Source organism: Microtus ochrogaster, chromosome 17, assembly GCF_000317375.1.
Source record: "Microtus ochrogaster isolate Prairie Vole_2 chromosome 17, MicOch1.0, whole genome shotgun sequence".
In the NCBI taxonomy this organism is placed as follows: domain Eukaryota; kingdom Metazoa; phylum Chordata; class Mammalia; order Rodentia; family Cricetidae; genus Microtus; species Microtus ochrogaster.
In genome coordinates this window covers 9,509,119-9,518,791 of record NC_022019.1, presented here as the reverse complement: position 1 = coordinate 9,518,791, position 9,673 = coordinate 9,509,119, and positions in this window count along the sequence as shown.

Sequence of the window (9,673 nt, the reverse complement as noted above, 5' to 3'; positions counted from 1 at the left end):
GTCAACATTAATCAGCTCATGCCAAAAGTCTTTCACTATAAGATATAACCCAGTTATATATATATGCCATTGCTGGATATAAAAAGCAACCCAAACCTCCAAAGACATTATCACAAAGCTATTACTGATGAGAATGTGGATGGCAACAGCCAGGACATCTTTGCAATTATTCACATAGAGATCACAAAATCAAGACCAAATCATCTGAATAGAAAGCTAGTTACTAACATAAAGTTTATGAGGTGGCCATAGATTTTCTAGAAGCATGATCGAGTGGCATTACTCTAGATAATATTCTCAAAACAACAGGTTGTGAAGGAATGCAAGGCAGGTTTGTGTGCTTGGCTGTCCTCAGGCATCACGGGATACGTAGAATGAGTGAAAAGTTTATTCTCTCAAGGAGTCCACAGTTGGGTTAATGCACACTCTCAAGTTACTATTAGATACGAACTAACTGCAGTATGAGGCTTGCTAGGAGCACAGATGGAGTTGAGACAGACCAAGAAATATCAATGCAAGAAGAAAGTGGAACTTGAGCTATACTTTAAAGAAGTGGGAAAACTTAAAGAAGAAAAAAAAGAAGGACAATTTTACATGGCAAACAGACTCTGCCAAAAGTGCACAGGAGGAAACTCTTCCAGCAAACAAAAGTAAATAAGGAAAAAGATCAGCCTAGGATGGAGACATTATGTAAGAAAGATCAGACAGGACACACAGGCTGTCCTCACTCTGTCAGGAGAGCCTAGCCTTGACTTTGGGGCACTGTGGAGCCATGCTGGGGCTATTTGGATTCAAGCACGAACTGACTTCATGGTTAGGCATATGTTTGAATTGCTACTACTAAAGAAGAATGAGCCAACACTTGTCTAAAAGGCCTGTAGCACAACAAACCTTCTTTTGACTTTAGTAAATATACTTGTAGCAATGTGGCCTTTTTGCTTCTAGGAATGATATGATATTATCTTAAAGTAGAGATTAGCTTAACCAGGTAGTCATAGTAACCAATTACAGAAAACAATACAGCACGGTAGCTAGGTCCATAGTAATGGTACCAAAGGTGTACCATTCACTATACTAGAAAGAAGTCAGGGGGTATCACCAGACCCTCAGCTAGGATTCCAGCCAGTGTTCCTTCAAGTCCCCTATCCCAACAGCTGCAAGTGACACTGGAAGATGCTAGAGTATACCAAAAGCGGAGGGAAACCGAAGGTGGAGCTCTACGATGCAGTTTCCATGAGACTGTCACGCGTAACGGGGTGGGGCTCTGCAATGGTGACCTGTGCTCGGTAAGATGGCCCAATAAACTCATTGGTTCACTAAGCTGAGCTTTGGCAGAATCACTGCTTTGGTCTGTCATCAGTACCCTATCTTCGGTGAATGGACATTTATTCATATCTCCCCAGAATAGTTAACAAAACAGTACTAAGCAAAGTTCTCCAGAGTAACAGACTCAGTGGGTGAACATTGAGAGAAGGAAGCTTTAGAAAATTAGTTAAATTCAGAAAATTTAGTTCATTCTGTTGTAGGATAAGCAAGCCTGGCAGGTCAGTCCTGCTATCAGGAGACTCAAGGAAGGATGAACCTGAAGACAAAGACTCCCTCTTCCTTGGAGAATCTCAATCTTTTATCTTTCCAGGATGAATCAGGAAAGCCCGCTCACGTTGTGAAACACAATCTGCTTTACTCAAAGTTTACCCAACAGTTTAACTGTTACTCTTGCCTACAGGATATCTTCACAACGGCAATAGTACTGATGCTTGACCAAACATCTGGGCACCATGCTCTGGTGGAGTTATTGTGTAATATCAGCCCTCCCATCTTGCTCAATTGCCTTCTCCAGCCTGAGTGTTGACTTCCTGCTTGCATTGGCTGTTTCCATCTCTCTTGAAGAAACATTAAAAAGTAAGTATTCAGGCTGGTGAAATGGCTCAGTGGAGAAGGCTGCTAGCTGTCAAGGCTGATGCTCTGAGCTCAGTCCCTGGATCCCATGGTAGAAGATGGAAACCAGCCCCAACAAATTGTCCTCTGACCTCTACCTGTATGCTGAGGCATGTGCGCGTGCACGCGCGCGCACACACACACACACACACACACACACACACACATATATATAAAAGGGTAGAGATCTAGCACTATCCCACCGATGTAAAGTAGAGCCAGACCCTCTGCTTCAATGGAACCTCTCCCACTCTTCCCAAAAGCAACTTCTTTAAGATTCGTGCCAGCTTGCCTCCTACCATTTGGCAAATTAGACACCTCTGAGAATCCAACCTGTTGTAGGAAACAGCCTGGCGAGGCACTTACCCTTAAACTCATGCAAGTTTCTTGCTTTCTTTTTTGGTTTGATTCAAAGATTTCTGAGCCAGCTCCCAAGCCTCCATGTAGCTTATAATCCACTGTGGTTTGACACATCTGATGTGGGTGGAAGAAGGATGACTATCATTTAATATCAACCAAGCTGCCCTCTGCTACTTACTCAGTTCCACTGTCTCTCTTCAACAAACGATGGACTTAGCAAGTTGTTTAAAACCCATGGAGCTCAGAAGCATTTTCAAAGTCATCCCACTTGCACGTGACCTTCTGATGATTTCATTCAGTATGTGTTTAAAAACGCACACATGCGCACACACCAAACACACCAGACCCAAATAAACATATATTGTTTCTCAGTAATGGTCAAAAGGTAGTTGATCATTCTTGAAGGGGAAATACTGAAGCCAAAGGGGAATAATTGTTTTGCCCTAAATTACTCATGCTGAACAGGGGAAAGAAGACATCGAGGTCAGAATCATTAACCCACAGCTCATAAGTCCTTTGTAGCTGAGTAGGAACTACTGATTAAAGACAATGTGCAAAACTTCCTGGCTAAAGTGGCACCCAAATTCCCCCTGATCTGACACTGGAGACAGGCACAGCGGAAGATGAGAAGTTACTATACCAGAACCTAAGATGTACAGAAAATGTAGCATCCCTCCGTAAGGCGAGGAGAGCTGAATGAAGAATGCCAAATCAAACCTTACATCCTGGCAAAACTGGCCTCCCCTACTTGAAAGACAGCTTTCATAAATGAGTGGGCTAAAAGGATCACTGCCTTCCAGGAAGGGCACGAGTTTCTATACACTAGAAAAAGAAGAGAACGCCCAGAATTGGAGCTTCCCCCTGTCTGTCAGTTCTGGGCACACATTAAAACAGGGTAATCCTAGATTCTAGATCCTAGACCCTGTTCTACAATAAAAGAACAGGAAAAATGGCTAGCTAGGGGTCAAGAACTAAAGTAGGGCTAGGTTGTCTGTGGCCAACAAACTAGAATCCCAAGTCAAAACCATGACCATCCCAGACCCATTTACTGCACAACCAACTCCTAAATGGCACAGATGACCTTCCGCACTACACTGATGTAGGAGGTTCTTCTGTCTATGTGTTGCTCTCATTGGTTGAATAAAGAAACTGCCTTGGCCTTTTGATAGGGCAGAACTTAGACAGGTGAAGTAGACAGAACTGAATGCTGGGAAGAAGGGAAGACAGGCAGATGCCATGAAGCTCCTGCCTGAAACTGATGCTGACTAGAATCTTTCCCAGTAAACCATGAAGCTTGTGGTGTTACACAGATTGGTAGAAATGGGTTGAATTAAGATGTAAGAGTTGGCCAGTGGGAAATTAGAGCTAATGGGCCAGGCAGTAATTTAATTAATACAGTTTCTGTATGGTTATTTTGGGTGTAAACTAGCAGGGTGGCTGGGCCAAGCAGCCTACTTAATCCAGTTACACTACACTGAACCACAAAACACTTTAGCTTATTATACCTTTACTTTAAGGTCTGGGAAGAAGGCTCAGTGAAGTGTTTGTCATGCAAGCTTGAGGACCTGAGTTCAGATCCCAAGAGCACACATAGAGGTTTGGGTGGACATAGCAGACAGTCTGTAATCACAGCTCATGGGAGGAGAGATAGGAATCTGCGTAGAAAGCTAGTTGCAGTAGGAGAAAGGTGAATTCCAGATTCAGAGGGAGACCATGCCTCAGTATGTAAGGGGGGGATCAACCAAGAAAGACACCTAACTCTGTTCCATTGCATGGACCTCTGGGTGTATATGAACATGCAAGGTGCATAGAACATATCATACACAGAATCATCTAGTTGTACAAATATGTATGTATTTGATTTTTTAAAACACCCCAGGTTGTGTAATGGAGCACACTGAGATGGGGTATCTATGTTACCAGTCATTTGATAATAGGAAATCAGGATAGGTTTGTTACTCTAAGATATCAGAAACATATCTTCTGGGAGCCCTTTGCCATGAAGAATTTTCACTCAAATACTCATTGCTTAGCCAGAGAAAGCCTTCCAGCTCAGACACTTCCAGATGAGCATTCTCTTCCCATGGAAGATAAAGAACACACCTCGGAAGTGGCTCTGTTGTCATAGAAACAGGAGTCATACCTGCAGGCAGCCTACATAAATGAGAGAGCCAGGTGGGAATTTTGCAAAATGCAAAGCTCCAAGCCACCATACGAGCAGCCTCAGTCCTGAGACCCAACAATGTCGTTCCAATATTGTCAGACCTTCCCATGGATGAAAGAAAACACAAATCCAGACTTCTATTTTTACCATAATTCATTGACTCTGAGGAATACATTATTGTCACTTTTTTTTTTAAATCAGGACATATCTTGCAATCAATGGTGTCCAACAATTATAATTAGCAGCATACTTTCTCTCCTTGGCAGAATATAAAGTAAAAGTGTGTCTATTAATCAGCTGTAGCATCTTAGATGTTATGGAATATGGAATGTAAGATCTACAGATAGCTAAAAGTTGGTAATAGATGCAAGCAAAAGCTAATGAGACAAAAACACTGTGAAGGCCAAACAAGATCAATCATGCGTGTGTGAGCTAATACCTCACAATCTTTCTTTTAAAACATCTTTAGGGCTGAAGAGGTAGCTCAGTGCATATAGTATTGCCACACAAGCATGAGGGTCTGAGTGTGTATGCCCAGGACCCATGTCAGAGCAGGGCATGGTTGTTCCCTTCTGTAATCCCAGTACTTCCACAATGAGATGAGTGATGAAGACGAGAACCCTGAAAGCCTCCTGGGCCAGCTAGTCTGATATGCATGGTGGCAAAGAATAAGAGATCTTGTCAAAAGTTAGAAAGTGAGTCCAACACCCAAGGTTATCCTCTGACCTCCACATAAATACTATGGCATGTACACACGCGCACACACACACATGAGGAAAGGGATATTGGTAAAGGGTCCTATGCCACTCTTCTCTGGAAAACAATTGTCAAAACTTATGTGATAAGATTTAAGAGCTTAAAACCCTTTGCACAAAGAGAACATCTCTCCTATTCCAGGGACCAGAGGATATATGAAGTTAATCTTGCTTTAAAAAAAAAAAAAAAGTTACTCAATTGCAAAAATCCAAAGCAGTAGAGAACAAGGGTCAGGAAAGTTTGACCCACAGAAAAACTTTAGCCCTCCATTTGCCTTTGGATATAAGGTTTGACTGGAAGTAACCGCTTGCTACACAGCTCATGTTGTGTTCCAAGCTGTCTATGGCCACTTCCAGCCCAGACTACAGAGATGGACAGAAAGTATCTACAAAGACCTCCTACCAGATCCGTCAAAAAAGCTTGCCCAGCCTCATCTAGGTCAAAACCTAGCAACACAGTATGACTTCTAAAGCACACACACCAAAAAGTTTACAGCAGTCATTTTAATTAATTAATGAGGGGAAAACAGAAATTAAAAACCTAAAGATACACAGTATATCAGTTCCTATATAAAACTGGAACCAAGGAACCACAAATACAAATGGTCTCCAGAGATAATAAAATATAAGCAATATTACTAAGCTAAAATCTGGGATGATACTGTTCTCAGGAAAATCTTTGCCCCAAGAAGCTTTCTTACTAGACAACAAAGGTTTCAAATTGCCAAAAGAAAAAAAAGATGATTTGTGCGATGTTTAAAATATACCAAGCCATAAGAATCAGTGGATGGCTGATTGGCAACGAGCCTCCCTTGGTTACCTAAAAACCCTGTGAAGCTATGTGGGGATATTCCAATACATGGTCATAAGACAATCTTGGTGAGCAAATACATGAGGAGAAATTCTGAGAAAGGTGTACTAGTTCCTCCTTGCACCTCTGTGACATAATGCCTGGCGAAAGCAGTTTACGGGAAGCAGGGCAATGCTCTGGCTCATGGTTTAGGGTACAGTCCATGATGGTGAGAAACCCTGCAGCAGAAGGCCACACGGTGTCTGCAACCAAGAGGCAAAGAGGCAGACGAGTGTTTTTCTCTCCTTTTCTCCCTTTTATTCAGTACAGTGCCCAAGCCATGGCATGGTGCCACCCACCATTGAAAGCAGGTCCTGCCTACTCAGTGAATCCTCTCTGGGAACACTCTCGAAGACATGCCCAGCTGTGAGTCTCCTAGGCAGTTCCAATTGCAAACTCGGTTAAGTTGACAATGGAGGTGAGCCATTACAAAGGTGCAGGGTTAAATCAGTTTACCAATTTATCAGAAAGAAAATGTAGTTTTAGAGAATTAAGTGTTTTCTTAGCTCATCCCAAAACTCTCTCTGCTAGACCCAGAAATACAGTTCCAAGACTCTCTTTAAAGACTCCAAGTTGGTATTTTATCTTTTTTTTGCACGCACACATGCGCGCGCGCACACACACACATGCACACACGCAATTAGACAGTACACTTTCATTAAAAATATCACAGCAATGATGTACCAATATGTAAATTTGACAAGAAATGTGCTGTTGATAAAGGCAGAGTAAATAAAGTTGCAAAAACTATATTGAAAAGAATATCCTTAAAAAGATGAGCAGTCTTACAAAATTTATAAACAGAATACAAGTTGACTTTAAAGTTAAGAGAAAAGAGAAGATAAATAGTACTATAATCATGGACAAATTGCTTTGGCCTATATTAAAATGCACTGTAAAGTCAGAAATAAACAGTAATATACTACTGTGTGAAGAGATAGAGCAATAAAATAGTGCGGGAGGCCCAAAGAGACACTGAAACAAGAGTTAAAATACAAGAAGTTATATAAAGTATTTCATGTAAGTTGTTAAAAATGACAAATTTTCTTAAAGAAACGGTTTTGGAAACACAGAGTAACCATCACGAGGGAGGTGAAATTAACTCTATATTTCATAGCATACATCACCGAAATCATTTTTAGCTGGATCAGAAATTAAACTCTTTTAAAATTAAAATCATAAATAGTGCTATAAAAATATGGGGCTTTATTGCAATCTCAAAACAGCAACAGTTAGGCTAAATATAACAAGAAACTAGGGATCATGAGTAAAAGCATGGATGGGACTCCTGCTTCTGGACACGGAGGGCTAGCTGGTACCACATCAGTCTCCATACCAGAAAGAAATATAAAACTGTAATGGGGGGGGTAGAAACTCCTCTGAGCCATTTTGTGGCAGACAGAACAAAACTCTAATTTCTGAGAGTAGAAAAAGTCATAAAGTGAGTGGAGCTCTCCTGTCCCACTGAGTCGAGGAAGCAGATGCCAGAGTTCAGAGGACCTGAATCTATAGAAGATGCATAAAAGAGTAAGGAAGATGTATAGCGCTGGAGGATGCCTATGTCTATATGCCTGTGGTGAGATCTGGACTGTGCCTGCACACTAAAAAGCCTTCCCAGAAGGTAGCTGCTTCAGGGCAGAGGAAGAAGCAGGAGTTCCAAACATCAGGTCATGCTGAGATAAGAGCAATGTTAGAGAGCTCTGACCCTGCCTAGTTGGAAACTCTGTTATTCTTCATCATCAAGGTCAATTACCAAAAATGCCTTCCTAAAGTGTAGCCCTTTCTAAAGCCACAGGTGTGTAAACCCATGCACAGATAAGATCTTCCTAGAAAAGAAAGGTTGGAACCTGAAATCCCTTCTGTTCTGGGTAACTCCCTGGACTAGGGACAAGGGAAGTGTGTCCACCCAGATAGGCATGAAGTCAAGCCTGCACGTGATCAAAATTGATAAGCCACCAATTTCACCTTTCACTACTTGCTATAATAATATGCAGGAATAATCTTCAAAGAAAGATAACAAAACCCAGAGTCTTCACATTGCATTTTTCTAATTGTCCAGTATTCAATTAAAAGCCAGTAAACATGGACAGAAACAGGGGATGTAGTACAAAGGGAAAGGATGCTCGGTGTGGTGCTCTGGGAGAGAATGACCCCACAGAGTCATATATTTGAATGTCTGCTTCCCAATTGGTAGGCTGTTTAGGAAGGGTTAGAAAGTATTGCTCTGTTGGAGAAGGTACATCACTAGGGGTGGACTTTGAAATACAAAAGACAATGCCAAGCACAATCTCTCTTTCTTTCTCTCTCTCTCTCTCTCTCTCTCTCTCTCTCTCTCTCTCTCTCTCCATTCCTCCATTCCTCCCTTCCTACCTCCCTCTTCTGCTGTGTGCTGTGTGTTTGTGGAAGCTCTTGGCTACTGCTCCAGCACTGTGCCTGCCTGCCTGCTGCCATGCTCCCCACCATGATGGTCATGGACTGATCTTACATCTGAAGATGTATCAAGCCCTCCCAGTCCAATGCTTTCTTTTACAAGTTGCCTTGGTCATGGTGTCTCTTCATAGCAATTGAAAAGAAACTAAGCCAGTAGATAAAATCCAAACCAAGATGACCCAGATAATGTACTTAGCAAAGACTCTAAACATAGACACTGTGTTCTGCAATTATGACAGCAATATTATCTCCCTTCCTTTTGACTCTTTCCAAAGTATGTGTATTAATCTCCAACAATCTGGTCTTGGGATATTTTGACCAAAAGATTTTATTATGGAATATCTTAGGTAAGATCATAAGTAGTCCTATGTTTTCTGGTGTCACCATGGTATGAGCTATTAATACATAGAGAAACTAATATGTCACATGTAGGTGCTGGATAGACAGTACAACTGAGCCAAAAGCCTCACTTAAATTGCTTCCACTTCACAACTGGTATGAATTTTTTCTTGTGAACATTTCACCTTAAATATCTAACCTAGCATGAAGTAAAGTAATAGAAATTATTATTAATAGAAATTCTCTGTTCAACAGGATGAGGGAGTAATAGAAATTATCTATTTGACAGGATGAGGGAGAATAAGACTAAAGAAAATAAATACATTCTTTGTGTCTTAAGGGAAAATATCAAATAGTCTTTATACATGTAATAAAGTTCAGAGGAATACAGTAAGGAAGAGACAGGAAAAAAACATGAAAAAATGACAAAAAAAACTTCACAAGTTGACTTAAAAAGCAAAAGCATGATTTACATGGCCAAGAAGCTCAATAAACTCAAAGAAGAATTAAGTGTAAAGAAAGTTGTACACATGTATTCCTTAAGTAACTGTGCTGGTTAGTTTTATATCAACTTTACGCAAGTTATAGTCAACTGAGAGAAGGGAACCTCAATTGAGCAAATACCTCCATAAGATTGGGCCATAGTTAAACCTGTAGGGCATTTTCTTAATTAGTGACTGATGGGGGAGGGCCCAGCCTATTGTGGATGGTACTGCCCCTGGATTGGTGGACCTGAGTGCTTTAAGAAAGTTGGATGCTCAACTTACTAGACCTGGATGGAGGTGGGGGTTCCTTGGACTTCCCACAGGGCAGGGAACCCTGATTGCTCTTCGGGCT